Source organism: Bos taurus, chromosome 21, assembly GCF_002263795.3.
Source record: "Bos taurus isolate L1 Dominette 01449 registration number 42190680 breed Hereford chromosome 21, ARS-UCD2.0, whole genome shotgun sequence".
Taxonomy (NCBI): domain Eukaryota; kingdom Metazoa; phylum Chordata; class Mammalia; order Artiodactyla; family Bovidae; genus Bos; species Bos taurus.
Window position 1 is genome coordinate 25,223,800 of NC_037348.1, and position 15,480 is coordinate 25,239,279.

Below are 15,480 nucleotides of genomic sequence, written 5' to 3' on the forward strand. Positions count from 1 at the left end.
CTGGCCAGCCTCTGCAATGTTCTATCCTTCAGGTGTGCAGGAACTGCTCCTCTTTCTGCCCATCCAAGCCACCCAGAGAGTGGCAGGACTGAGAACCTTAACATTAGACCTCAGACCCCAAACTTGTTCTCTGTGCTGGGTCCCCAGTGACCCTCCTTGGTGGATCATTCAGGAAGGCCCGAAAACACGAATGGCACTGGCCTGATCAGTTTTAGAGTAATGTTTGGTTCTAGTCCTGTCACACATTCACTGTATGACATAAGCTGGTAGTTCTCTCACATGGGGTTTCAGATTCCTCATCTGTGAAACGGGGGTAGGTGCACTGCCTTCCATAGTGGTTAAATACAGGTTTACACTTTGTGTGTGTGTTAAGTCACTAAGTCATGTCTAATTCTTTGCAACCCCATGGACTGCAGCATACCAGGCTTCCCTGTCCTTCACTCCTCCTGGAGTTTGCTGAAACTCCTGTCCATTGAGTGGGTGATGCCATCTAACCATCTCATCCTCTGTCGCCCCCTTCTCCTCCTGCCCTCAGTCTTTCCCAACTTCAGGGTCTTTTCCAATGAGTTGGCTCTTTGCATCAGGTAGCCAAAGTATTGGAGTTTCAGCTTCAGCATCAGTCCTTCCAGTGAATATCAGGGTTGATTTCCTTTAGGATTGACTGGTTTGATCGCCTTGCTGTCCAAGGGATTCTCAAGAGTCTTCTCTAGCACCACAGTTCGAAAGCATCAATTCTTCAGCGCTCAGCCTTTTTATGGACCAACTGTCACATCCATACACTTTAGTTATAGGTGAAACACTGGCCCCAAGTGTGGCACTGTAATAGTGATTCACCCAGATGTGGGCTCAGTTTTGGGTTCTGTCTCTGTCCTTCTCTGACTGCACCCGCTTGCCTGGTGAGTTCATCGGCTCCTCTGGCTCCAGCTGGGCATCACTTCTTCGAGGGCTTCTCTGCAGTCCTGGTCCTCTGTGCTCCTCAGAGGGTGGCTGAGGACTGGTGCTGGCAACAGAGCCCTGAACCAGGGGTGCAGGCAAAATTCTAGTTTCCATGCTTTGGTTATTTGATCAAACATGATCTACACAGAGCTGGGAAGGGACTTTGCAGGTGGAATGAAGGCTTCCAATCAGCTAACTTTGAAAGATTATCCTGGATTAGCTGAACAGCCCTGATGTAATCACTGGGGCCCTTCCAAGCAGCAGAAGAAAGCAGAAGGGTCAGAGGAAGGAGGCAGGGGGAGGTCAGAGAACTTCGAACCACGAAAAAGACTCTATTGTGACAAGCTAGAGGAGTGGGAAGGGGTGGGAGGTGGGAAAGAGGTTCAAGATGGAGGGGACATACGCATACCTATGACTAATTCATGTCGATGTATGGCAGAAGCCAACACAATATTGTAAAGCAATTATCCTCGCATTAAAAATAAATAAATTTAAATTAAATTATAAAAAAAAGGAAGAAAGAAAGACTGTCCCTGCCATTGCTGACTTTGATGGGGGCCATGAGCCAATGAAGGTGATTGGCCTCTAGGAGCTGAGAATGACCCCAATGCACAACCAGTAAGGAAATGGAGACCTTGGTCCAGCAATCACAAGGACCTGAATTCTGCCAATGACCTGAAGAAACTTGGAAGCAGATTCATCTCCACCACCTCCACTGGAAAAGAAGGCAGCCTCACTGACCTGTTGCTTTCGGCTGTGTGAGACCTGGAGAGGAACTGGCCAAAGTCACGTGGTTGACTTAAAAAAAAAAAGCACAATATGAGAATTGTGAGTTAAGTTTAATTGGGGTCTGGGAGTCAGCACCTCAGATAGCTCTGAGAAACTGCTCCAATGAGGCAGAGGGGGGAAGGTCAGTATAGACATGATTTTGGGGAAGGGGGAGTATGTGCAATCAAGCATATATTTTTTTGCAGAAGGTTTCTGCTAGTCATGGGGAGCAGATATCACCATGAAGGAATTTACTGCTTTTCTAGATATGAGGAGACACGTGAATTGAGCTTATCAAAATGGCTCCTGAAAGTATTTAACTATCTAAAGACCTGTCCTGCCAGTTTCCACCCTCCATCCCCAAGTACAGTGTACCTCATTTCTGCTCTCCACCCTGAGTGCCTTTCCAGGGGTGTGGAAGGTCAGCAGCTGCAGAAACACATGATTTAATCCTTGTAGAGGTGGATGGCAAGTGCCAATTTGTAGTTGACAACGTGGACTTCTCTACATGTGAGGTCATAAATTTGCGTTAAGTGCCTACATTTGTGGTGATCTCGTGCGCAGCAACCGGAAACTAGTAGAGCAGGTGACATGCCCAGGCTGACTGGTGCCTCTAGGGACAGGGGCTGGGCATGTGTGGTCTCAGGCTCCGGTGCCAACTTGCTGCATTTCTGGAGTCTGGGCAGGCTGAGAGGGGACAGCAGTCTCATCCTCCACAACCCAGGAGTCATTACCTTGGGAAATGAACTGTTTCCTGCCTTAGCAGTAAACAAAGGATATCATAGTCTGGTGTAAGCTGGTGAGCCTTAGGGAACTCAGGAAGGAAAGAACATGCGCCATCTTGAAGCCCACAGACTGCAGCCCTGGGAAACTTAGGATGTTCAAACACAGGGTACGGCCCGAGACAGCTGAGGTGCACATCAAAGGATGATTTCAGTGAGCCCAGACTCTTGCATCTCCCCATACATGGAAAACTGCTTAATTCCTTAACTTGGGATATCTGGTTTTTCTTTCCTTTTGACTTCTGATTATCTGCCCTTTGTTGCGAAACTTCTGTATAACCTGGCTCCCTCCCTGCCTCCTTGGAGAAGTTTCTCGGAGTTCTGAGGCTCTCTCAGGCTGCAGTCCTCATTTTTACCCAAATAAAGCTTAACTTCCAACTCTCGTGTCACGTAAATTTTTTTCAACAACCTCCTGTAGGGATGTGTTAGACTCAGTGTGTGTACTCTACATGAATAAACTTTCTTAATTCTCTCTGTTTCCCCTCCCAAGATAGAGATGAGGTGACAGAGGCACTTAAGTAGCTATGGCCCCACAGCTAATACCTAAGAGTCCTGGGGTTTGAACTCCTGGCCAGCTGAGTCCAGAGTTCTCCACAAAGTGGGCATCTGGGGCTTCCCAGGTGGCTCAATGGTAAAGAATCTGCCTGCCATGGCAGGGGACATGGGTTCAATCCCTAATCAGGGGACTAAGATCCCACATGTTGCATGGTGGAGCCAAAAAAAAAAAAGATTTCCTCCTGCTTACTGTTCTAGGGATCACTGCTCAGCCCATCTTCATTTGTCCTTTTTCTTTAAACCAAATCTGCTGATCACTCCTCTCATCCCCTCAGAATTTTATCCCTTCTGCAATTGTTGCTTATGGCTTTAACTGGTTTTCCAGATCACTTGTCAGAGTGAACATCTTGGCTGGAAAACTGGGCCCCTCACCAGATTTCTTTCTTTCTGTTTCTAGCATCTTACAATAATAATAATTTCCATAATAATATAATAACTACCATGTACATGGATCTTGTTCTTTCATGCTCATAACAATACTATGAAGGTTCTTTGAGAAGACACACACCCACTTTCTAGATGAAGAAATTAGATTTGAAGAGTTAAGTAGGTGTGCTGGTAAGTGATGAGGCTCTTTTCACACCCACATGCTGATTTTGCATAGTAGGTAAGCAGAGGGTTGATTAAGTGGTTTGGGTGGATGATGGTCTATGTTGCTGCTGCTGCTGCTAAGTCGCTTCAGTCGTGTCAGACTCTGTGCGACCCCATAGACGGCAGCCCACCAGGCTCCCCTGTCCCTGGGATTCTCCAGGCAAGAACACTGGAGTGGGTTGCCATTTCCTTCTCCAATGCATGAAAGTGAAAAGTGAAAGTGAAGTAGCTCAGTCTGTAGGGATGCATAAATGGATGAAAGGATAGATGGCTGGATATATAGGGAAATGGCTTTATGGTTGAATGACTAAATGGATGCTTGGTTAGAAACAAGGATGAATGGATGGATGGGTGGATGAATGGATGGATAGATGGGTGGGTAGATGGATGGAGGAGTGGAAGGATGGATCAGTGGACATAGAGATGAGTGACCAGAGAATTTGTAGAGTGAGAAAGGTGATGAATGCAGGAAGTGAATAACTCTGCATCAAAGAGCAACTTCAATTGGATTGTAATATGAACTTGCACCTCTTGCTAGTTCCATTGGTTTTTTTTAGTTTAATTTTTATTGAATGTAGATAGTTGATTTACAATATGGTGTTAATTTCTGCAGTACAGCAAAGTGATTCACTTAATGAAAGTGAAAGTCATTCAGTCGTGTCTGACTCTTTGCAACCCCATGGACTATACAGTCCATGGAATTCTCCAGGCCAGAATACTAGAGTGGGTAGCCTTTCCCTTCTCTAGGGGGTCTTACGAACCCAGGGATCAAACCCAGGTCTCCTGCATTGCAGGCAGATTCTTTACCAGCTGAGCCACAAGGGAAGCCCAAGAATACTGGAGTGGGTAGCCTATCCCTTCTCAAGTGGATCTTCCCTATTGGGGAATCGAACTAGGGTCTCCTGCACTAGCAGGCAGATTCTTTACCAACTGAGCTATCAGGGAAGGCTGAGTGATTCACTTACACACACTTACACACATATGCATCCTTTTTCATGTTTTTTTCCATTATGGCTTATCACAGGGTATTGAATATGATTCCCTGTCCTCTAGAGTAGGACCTTGTTTATCCATCCTACATATAATAGTTTGCCTCTATATTTTTATTTATTTTTTAAATTAATCTTTATTGGAGTATAGTTGTTTTACAATGTTGTTAGTTTCTACTGTATAGCAAAGAGAATTAGCTATACACACACACACATACACACATATATATGTGTGTGTGTGTGTATGTATATACATATATATATATATATATATTTATATTTATATATCCCTGGGCTTCCCTGGTAGCTCAGATGGTAAAGAATCTGCCTGCAATGGTGGAGACCTGGGTTCAATCTCTGGAGAAGGGCATGGCAACCCATTCCAATATTCTTTTCTGGAGAAGCCCATGGACAGAGGAGCCTGGCCAGCTACCATCCATGGGGTCACAAAGAGTCAGACATGACTGAACAAGACTGAGCACTTTCACTTTCACACAAACATATATCCCAAGTTCCATTGTTGACAAGGAGACATCCTGTTTAACCATCTTGGTTATTTCCCTTGCCCTGAGTCAGAGAAGTGGGCCTGAAAATGTCCTCCAGCTGCTTGAGAAGGCGTTGTTTGTCCCCTAAGAAGTCAGGGAACATGGGAACCACCACTGGCTTGGTGAAGTCCTAAAGATGCTGCATTCACATCCAAGAAAGAGTGAGGGCTGGTAGAGAAGTCCCGAAGCTGTATGTCATTATGGCCAGGATTTGGGAGAATACAGTAAGGCTATGCTGAACGAGCACAAGGTTTGATCCTGTCATTGTTTTCTTTATTAACATGTGATGTTACTCATCTAAGATTTTTGCATTAATTTCTGTTATTTTATAATATTGTATTAAAATATGTATCTTGATGACTGAGTTTTCTGACATTCCCTTAAAATTTGTGGGTTTTCCTGCTTGTTCAGTGGAAAAGAATCTGCCTGCCAATGCAGGAGATGCAGGTTCAATCCTTGGGTCGGGAAGATCCCCTGGAAGAGGAAATGGCTACCCACTCCAGTATTCTTGCCTGGAGAATCCCATGGACAGAGGAGCCTGGTAGGCCACAGTCCATGGGATTGTAAGAATCGGACAAGACTTAATGACTGAGCATGCACATCCTAAATTTTGCATCTGGGGTGTATGTCTCACTTCTTTCACCCTTGTCCTGGCCCTGTGAGGGAGTACCAGTTTCTGGACTTTTCTGTAAGCCACTCCTATGTGGTGGATGCTCATCCTTGTTCAGTTGGCTTCACTCCTGCCCCTGGCACTTGGGGGCTGGAGCCCAGAGCATGTCACATTGTCACGGTCTGCGCTCCTTTGTTTTCCCTTAAGACCTTCTTTGATATATCCCTATTCTGCTTGTAGTGTTCAGCTCCACTGCACTCCTCACACCAGTTCATAGCTGAGCTCCTTGTCCTGGCTCAGCCCAACCTCCAACCCCTTCCTCCCTCCTCCGCATGAACTTTCTCTTCCCCGACTCCTGAATTCATCATCTGTATCCATAATGTGATGATTTAGCCTGTACGACTTTGGAGGGTGCCCTGCAGAACTGGTTGATTTTCAGCCAGTTTGCATCCTCTTGGCCGTTAGTCTTGGTGGTCAGTACTCATGCCATAACTCATGGCAGTTAAATATTTTGAAAATCAGGTTTCCTGTGTCTTATCCTCCTCTGTGAAATGGAGGTTAAAAACACCCGGGAGTTCTTGCTCAGAAACAGAGCTGGACACGCTGCAGGCTGGACAGAGGTGGTAGCAGCAGTAGTCATTGTTATTTATTCTGAGTGAGATGATAAAATGCTGGTGGCATTAACGGTGGTGTTTGAGGGGCTTCGGGTCCTGGCTGAGAGAGACTTGGAGGTTCTATGCTCCTCTCCTGATGAGGCTTCCAGCGGCCATGAGAGATGTTGTTTGTTTTTCAGTCTCTCAGTCGTGTCCGACTCCCTGTGACCCCATGGACTGCAGCATGCCAGGCTTCCCAGTCCTTCACTATCTCCCGGAGTTTGTTCAAACTCATGTCCATTGAGTTGGTAATGCCATCCAACCATTTCATCCTCTGTCGCCCCCTTCTCTTCCTGCCTTTAATCTTTCTCAGCATTGGGTCTTTTCCAGTGAATCGGCTCTTTGCATCAGGAGGCCAAAGTACTGGAGCTTCAGCTTCAACATCAGTCCTTCCAATGAATATTCAGGGTTGATTTCCTTTAGGATTGTTTCGTAAGACCCCTGGGGAGTAACAAGAATGGGTGTAGGGAGTTTACCGGTGGGCTCGAAGCTTGGAGGGGCTGCTGGGAGATTCTAGATGTGGAAGAGGAGCAGCCGGTTTGCCTGGACCCTGACCTGTGCAAGCAGGATTTACTTCCCCTCCCAGCAATGAGAAGTGGACCCTGGCTGTTCCTAGGCTGGGAGTCACTTGATCTGAGTGTGGGCAATAATTGCACAGTAAACATACGTTACGGCATATGTGTGATAAGTGCTGATAAGGGGCTGATGGACTGAAAATAGAATCAGGCTGGGCCACTTCACCATCAGGCCCTGCATGACTCCCCGGCCAGTTGCTCAGGGACCCTGGCAGGCACCCCACCTGCCCCCTGCCCTCTCCCTGGGCATCTCACCAGACCTGTTCAGCCATCACTCAGGCTGTCCCTCATCAGAGACACTCAGGCCCCCCTCTTCTCTCAGCCAGAAAACTTGAGGTTTCTAGTTCTTCAAGGCCCAGTTTGGGACACTTGGGAGAAGTGAGAAGCTCTCTCTGACCAGCCCTGTTCCCTGTTTTATTTCTTACTGTTTTTTTTTTTTTTTCAAATGAAGTGAAATCTATGTAGTATCTATAATTCACCATTTTAAAGCATACAATTCAGAGTTCTCCCATTACCTGATATAATTTCTGATACAATAACTGATATGATTTCACATCAGGAGTACTTTCTAGCGAGCACTGAACTTGGGCAAATTCTGGGAGATGGTGAAGGGCAGGGAGGCCTGGTGTGCTGGAGTCCACGGAGTCACAGAGTCGGACACGACAGGGAAACTGAACAACTACAGTCAGTTCTTCCTCTCTCTCTTTTTGAGGTAAATTTCACATAACATGAATTGACTGTTTTATTTATTTTTATTTTTTGGTTGCACTGCACAGCATGTGGGATCTTAGTTCTATGAACAGGGATCAAACCCATGCTCCATGCAGTGGAAGCATGGAGTTTTAATCACGAGATGGCCAGGAAAGTCCCATGAGTTAACCATTTTAAAGTATAGAATCCAATGGCATTTAGTGCTGTCACAGCATTGTGCAAGTACTACCTCTCTCTAGTTTCAAAACTTTAAAAAAACCCTCTGTGAAAGAACAGCCCATGTCCTTTAAGCAACCACACTCCTTCCCTCCATCCCCAACTCCTTGGCAACCATTAATCACTTCCTGTCTTTATGAATTTGCCTGTTCTGAACATTTTATATGAAACAAATCATGCACTTTGTGATCATTTGTGTCTGGATTCTATAATGTAGCATAATGTTTTCAAGGTTCATCCAACGTATGGAATGCATCAGTGTTTTGCTCCTTTTAAAAGCTGAATAATATTCCATGGTATGTGTACCGTGTTTTGTTTATCCATTTACTTGTTGATGGGTATTTGGGTTGTTTTTACCTTTTGGCTATTTTGAATAATGCTGCTGTAAACATTCATGTACAAGTTTCTGAGTGAACACACGTTTTTATGTCTCTTGTGTATACACTAGGAGTGGAATTAGTGGATTATATTGTAATTCTGTTTAACTTTTTGAGGAAATGCCAGGCTGTTTTCCACAGTGACTGAGTGGCTGCACCATTTTACATCCCACCAACAATGTATGAAGATTCCTATTTCTCTTTTGGAGAATTGTTATTTTCTGTTTTGTCTTTGTCTTTTATCATCACCATCTTAGTGGGTGTGAAATAGTATCTCATTGTGGTTTGGATTGGCATCTCTTTAATGACCAATGTGGGGTTCCCTTGTGGCTCAGCTGGTAAAGAATCCACCTGCAATGTGGGAGACCTGGGTTTGATCCCTGGGTTGGGAATATCCCCTGGAGAAGGGAAAGGCTACCCACTTCAATATTCTGGCCTGGTTAATTTTATGGACTATATAGTCCATGGGGTCGCAAAGAGTCGGACACAACTGAACGACTTTCACTCACTCACTCACTCAATGACCAATGTATATCTTTCCTTTTCTCCTTTGCCTTTAGCATTGCTTCTTTTTTCAGCTTTTTGTAAGGCCTCCTCAGACAACCATTTTGCCTTTTTGCATTTCTTTTTCTTGGGGACGCTCTTGATAACTGCCTTCTGTACAATGTCATGAACCTCCATCCATAGTTCTTCAAGTACTCTGTGTATCAGATCTAATCCCTTGAATCTAATTGTCACTTCCACTGTATAATCATAAGGGATTTGATTTAGGTCATACCTGAATGGTCTAGTGGATTTTCCTGCCTTTTTTCAATTTAAGTCTGAATTTGGCAATAAGGAGTTCATGATCTAAGCCATAGTCAGCTCCTGGTCTTGTTTTTGCTGACTGTATAGAGCTTCTTCATCTTTGGCTGCAAAGAATATAATCAATCTGATTTCGGTATTGACCATCTGGTGATGTCCATGTGTAGAGTCTTTTCTTGTCTTGTTGGAAGAGGGTGTTTGCTATGACCAGTGCATTCTCTTAGGAAAACTCTGTTAGCCTTTGCCCTACTTCAATTTGTAATCCAAGGCCAAATACTTCAGGTATCTCTTGACTTCCTACTTTTGCATTTCAGTCCCCTGTGGTGAAAAGGACATATTTTTTGGTTGTTAGTTCTAAAAGGTCTCGTAGGTCTTCGTAGAACTGTTGAACTTCAGCTTCTTCAGCATTACGGGTCAGGGCATAGACTTGGATTACTGTCAAATTGAATGGTTTGCCTTGGAAACAGAGACCATTCTGTGGTTTTTGAGATTGCATGCATATACTCATTTGAATGCAGAGTTTCAAAGAATAGCAAGGAGAGATAAGAAAGCCTTCCGAAGTGATCAATGCAAAGGAACAGAGGAAAACAATAGGATGGGAAAGACTAGAGATCTCTTCAAGAAAATTAGAGATACCAAGGGAATAGTTCATGCAAAGATGGACACAATAAAGGACAGAAATGGTATGGACCTAACAGGAACAGAAGATATTAAGAAGAGGTGGCAAAAATACACAGAAGAACTATACAAAAAAAAAAAGATTTTCATGACCCAGATAACCACGATGGTGTGATCATTCACTTAGAGCCAGACATCCTGGAATGTGAAGTCAAGTGGGCCTTAGAAAGCATCACTATGAACAAAGCTAGTGGAGGTGATGGAATTCCATTTGAGCTACTTCAAATCCTAAAAGATGATGTTGTTAAAATGCTGCACTCAGTATGCCAGTAAATTTGGAAAACTCAGCAGTGGCCACAGGACTGGAAAAGGTCAGTATTCATTCCAATCCCAAAGAATGTTCAAATTCTTTGAACTCATTTCACTCATTTCACATGCTAGCAAAGTAATGCTCAAAATCTTCCAAGCCAGGTTTCAACAGTACATGAACCGTGAACTTCCAGATATTTAAGCTGGGTTTAGAAGAGGCAGAGGAACCAGAGATCAAATTGCCAACATCCGCTGGATCATCAAAAAAGCAAGAGAGTTCCAGAAAAACATCTACTTCTGCTTTATTGACTACCCCTTCTGCTTTATTGACTCTGACTGTGTGGATCACAGCAAACTGTGGAAAATTCTTAAAGAAATGGGAACAATAGACCACCTGACCTGCCCCCTGAGAAATCTGTATGCAGGTCAAGAAGCAACAGTTAGAACTGGACATGGAACAACAGACTGGTTCTAAATCAGAAAAGGAGTGCATCAAGGCTGTATGTTGTCACTCTGCTTATTTAACTTATACGCAGAGTACATCATGAGAAATGCTGAAGCACAAGCTAGAGTCAAGATTTCTGGGAGAAATATCAATAAACTCAGATATGCAGATGACACCACCCTTATGGCAGAAAGCGAAGAAGAACTAAAGAGCCTCTTGATGAAAGTGAAAGAGGAGAGCGAAAAAGTTGGCTTAAAACTCAGCATTCAGAAAACCAAGATCATGGCATCTGGTCCTATCACTTCATGGCAAATAGATGGGGAAACAATGGAAACAGTGACAGACTTTATTTTTGCAGGGCTCCAAAATCACTGCAGATGATGACTAAAGCCATGAAATTAAGATTTTTGCTCCTTGGAAGAAAAGCTATGACCAACTTAGACAGCATATTAAATAGCAGAGACATTACTTTGCCAGCAAAGGTCCATCTAGTCAAAGCTACGGTTTTTCCAGTAGTCATGCATGGATGTGAGAGTTGGACTATAAAGAAACTGATCATTGAAGAATTGATGCTTTTGAACTGTGGTGTTGGAGAAGACTCTTGAGAGTCCCTTGGACTGCAAAGAGATCCAACCAGTCCATCCTAAAGGAAATCAGTCCTGAGTAGAGTACTCATTGGAAGGACTGATGCTGAAGCTTCAATACTTTGACCACCTGATGCGAACTGACTCAATGGAAAAGACTCTATGCTGAGAAAGATTGAAGGCAGGAGAAGGGGATGACAGAGGATGAGATGGTTGGATGGCATCACCTACTTGATGGACATGAATTTGAGTAAACTCTGGGAGTTGGTAATGGACAGGGAAGCCTGGCGTGCTGCAGTCCATGGGGTCTCATAGAATTGGACACGACTGAGGGACTGAACTGAACTGAACTGAAAGACCAATATTGTCTAACATCTTTTCATGTGCCTATAGGCCATTTGCATATCTTCTTTGGAGAAATGTCTATGCAAGTTCTTTGTCCACTCAAAACAAAAAACAAAAACCCCCACCTATTTATTTATCTATTTGGTTGGGCCAGGTCTTAGTTATAGCATGTGGGATCTAGTGTCCCGACCAGGGATCAAACCTGGGCCACCTGCATTAGGAGTCTTAGCCACTGGACCCCAGGGAAGTCCCATCTTTGACCATTTTTTAAATTGGTTTGTCGTCTTTTTGCTTTTGAGTTGTTAGAGTTCTTTATATACTCTGGATACAAAACTCTTATCCAATATACGACTTGCAGAAAGATTCTTTCATTCTGTAGGTTGTCTTTTAACTTTCTTGAGAATGTTCTTCAATGCGCAACTGTTTTTAATTTTGATGAGGTTTACTTTATTTTTCCTTTCACTCCCTTTTCCTGGCAGTCCCACTATGAATCAGACCTGACAAGAGCATCTTTCATGGGCTAGGTGTGGTACTGGGAGCCGCAGGAGTCAGACCACCCAGACCATGTGGAATCTCACAGGAGGGAAGTGACACAGGTCCTTGACATGAGGCAGAGATCAACCTGAGATGGGTACAGATGAAGCCCCTGATTGGAGAAAATCGGTAAAGGCTTCTGAGAAGGACATTTAAAGAAAAGTGGAAGTGACTGATATAAAAATAAAAACTTGAGAGCAGTCAGTAGTTTGGTCTAACTGGCATAGAGGGTGGTGCAATTGGAGAGGTAGTGTATGGACATATCCAGGGGCTGAAATGATGTGTGCTTGTTCAAATACAGTGATTGTAAAATGGTCACGTGCTCACATATCACTTGGAGAGCTTGTTCAGATTCAGGTTCAAGAAGTCTGAGGTGGGGCGATCCTGCTTTTCTACCAGATTCCCAGGCAATGCTAGTGTTGCTGGTTCAGGGTTCACAATCTGAAGAGTGAAGATGTGGTTCATTCATTCAACAAACATTCTGTGCAGAATGTCATGACATCCCAGGCTTGGTGCTGAGCAGAAGTGGATGAATGAGCCATGGTTTTGCCTTTGTGCAATTTAACACTTGATGAATGATTTTTTTAAAGCAAACATGAAGATTCTGTTAATTTATAATTTATTAAAGTGTATTGCTATAATTGAAAATGTTACAGAGACTTTTACTTTCAGTCTTGTGTAGAAAGAAATGTGTTAAGGAAAATTATGTGAATAAATATTCCAACGAAATACATCTGAATGGTTAAAAAATACTGGAAAAGAGCTGTCTGTTTTAAAGATTAAAAATTTCAACAACAACAAAATTCTAGTAAGCACCATTCTATTTTCTGTTTCTATGAATTTGACTGCTCTAGGGACAAGGCAATGGCACCCCACTCCAGTATTCTTGCCTGGGAAATCCCATGGATGGAGGAGCCTGGTGGGCTACAGTCTATGGGGTCGCTAGGAGTCGGACACGACTGAGCGACTTCACTTTCATTTTTCACTTTCATGCATTGGAGAAGGAAATGGCAACCCACTCCAGTGTTCTTGCCTGGAGAATCCCAGGGACAGAGGAGCCTGGTAGGAGGCCATCTATGGGGTTGCACAGAGTCAGATGCGACTGAAGCAACTTAGCAGCAGCAGCAGCAGCAGGGACACAATACAAGTGGAATTGTACAATGTTTACCTTTCTGTGATTGGTTTATTTCACTTAGCATAATGTCTTCATTATGTCTTGAATGTGACATAATGTGACAAGCTTTATGACATTCACAAAGCTTGAATGTCTTCAAGCTTTATCCAAGTGGTAGTGTTGGGGTCCAGCCTACCAGGCTCCTCCGTCCATGGGATTTTCCAGGCAAGAATACTGGAGTGGGTTGCCATTGCCTTCTCCGTGAACCCTGTTAACCATTGTTAAAGAAAAACCAGGAAACCCCCTTCTCACAGGTGGCAAACAACGATTGGAAGTAAGGGTCAGGTTGTCTCAGATTAATGATAGCGTCTCCACCTGCGTGTTGTAATTGTTAATTCTTCCATGCCTGCATGTTGTAAAACTAATTACTAATGTGTAACCAGTCATGTAGCGGAGGGTATAAAACCGAGTCCCCCGAAATCATCATAGGCCTTGTTGGGAACCGATTCCCCTTGGACCCGCTGGTGTAATAAACTGTTCTCCATTGTCTTGAGTGTCCTCTGAGGTGTGTTTTTGAGTCCAGATTCTACAACAGTAGTTTGTGCCCTTTTATTCATTTTTAATTTTATTTTTGGAGGGCACATGGTGCGGCATGTGGGATCTTAGTTCCCCAACCAGGGATTGAACTAACTGAGCCCCCTGCATTGCAAGCTCAGAGTCTTAACCACTGGACCACCAGGGAAGTCCTAGAATTTCTTTCTTTGTAAAGGTTGAATCCCATTCTGTTGTTTGTTTACCACTGGTTGTTTATTGATCTGTTTATACACTTGGATTGATTATACCTTTTGGTTATTGTGAATAAGTTACTATGAAAATGAGTGTACAATTATGCCTTTGAGACCTTGTTTTCAGTTCTTTTGGGCAAATACCCACAAGTGGGATTGCTGGTGTTACTGCTATTTTTAAATGAATTAATAAATAATTATTTAAAAACGTTCCTGAAGTTTTTCAAATAAAATAACCAGTAATACAATTATACCCACTGATGTAACCCACTTATATGGTCTTTTTCTGGGAGGGGTCCTTGATAGTTTTTGCGAGTATAGAGGGGTCCCTTATTTAAAAAAAACTGGGAACTGCTCATCCAAGGTAGTGGCAGAGGTGACGAAGAGCTGTGGTCAGTGTGGAGAGGTAGTTAGGGGTTAACAGTGCCTGGATCAGGTGACCCTTTAAAGGGAGAGTCAGGGCGACCTCTGGGTTTCTAGCTCGTACCACAGGGAGGGGTGTTAAGGAGACCCAGGGGCGGTGGGGGAGCTGATGAGGTCAGGTTGGTCCAGTAGAGTGAGGGGGCCGTAGGGCACCAGGTGGTGGCAGTTTCTATGTAGTTTGTTTATTTGTTTATTTGGCTGCATGGAGTCTTTGTTGCTGCGAGCGGTGGCTATTCTCCAGCTGTGATGCATGGGCTTCTCATTGCAGTGGCTTCTCTTGTTGCAGAGCACAGGCTCTAGGGAGCGCGGGCTTCAGGAGTTGCAGCGACCAGTCTTTACAGCACAGGTAGTCGTGGCGCACCGGCTTACTTGCCCCATGGCATGTGGGGTTTTCCCAGATCAGGGATCGAACCCGCGTCTCCTGCATTGGCAGGCAAATTCTTCACCACTGAGCCACCTGGGAAGCCCTCTAGGTGTTTTGTTTTGAGGAGCCTGGAGGAGATGTGAGCTGCAGTTAGGAACGTGAGGGTAATTTGCTTTGTGTTTCTTCTCTTCAGCCAGGCCATGAGCTCTAGGGCTGGCTTATAGGTATCTGATCCTGACCTCCTAGAGCTCATGATCCTGACGGAGGTATGCATGCCCAGAGGCTAGATATAAATTCTTGGGGGGTGGTGGGTGCGTCTGGGTGGTATGGCCATACTCCCGAGACAACTACAACCCACCTCTCCAGACACTCCTTCTCCAGCAGCCGATGCAGTGGGTGCAGGTTCCATCCCTGGTCAGGGAACTACGATCCTCACCTCACAAGGGACCCCAAGCAAGGACCACCAGCTGGACCCAGACAACCCATAGAATTGTGCAAAACTGTTTTCAGCCATTAAGTTTTGGAGCTATTTGTTCTTGCTACAATAGAAAACTGCAACAGTCTTCCTCATCAGACTATGTTGTTGTTGTTGTTCAGTAGCTTAGTTGTGTTTGACTCTTTGCAACCCCATGGATTGTAGCACACCAGGCTCCTCTTGTCTTCCACTATCCCCCAGAGTGTGCTCGAATTCATGCTCTTTGACGTCAGACTATGAGTTCCCCCAGAAAGAAGGAGTGGGTGCCCTGACCACTCCAGACCTCTGGTCTGAGTCCAGAGCCCGAGAAGGACCAAGTGTTCATCAAAACACTCCTTGAATGAATAAATGAAACCCATCAAAATTCCACCG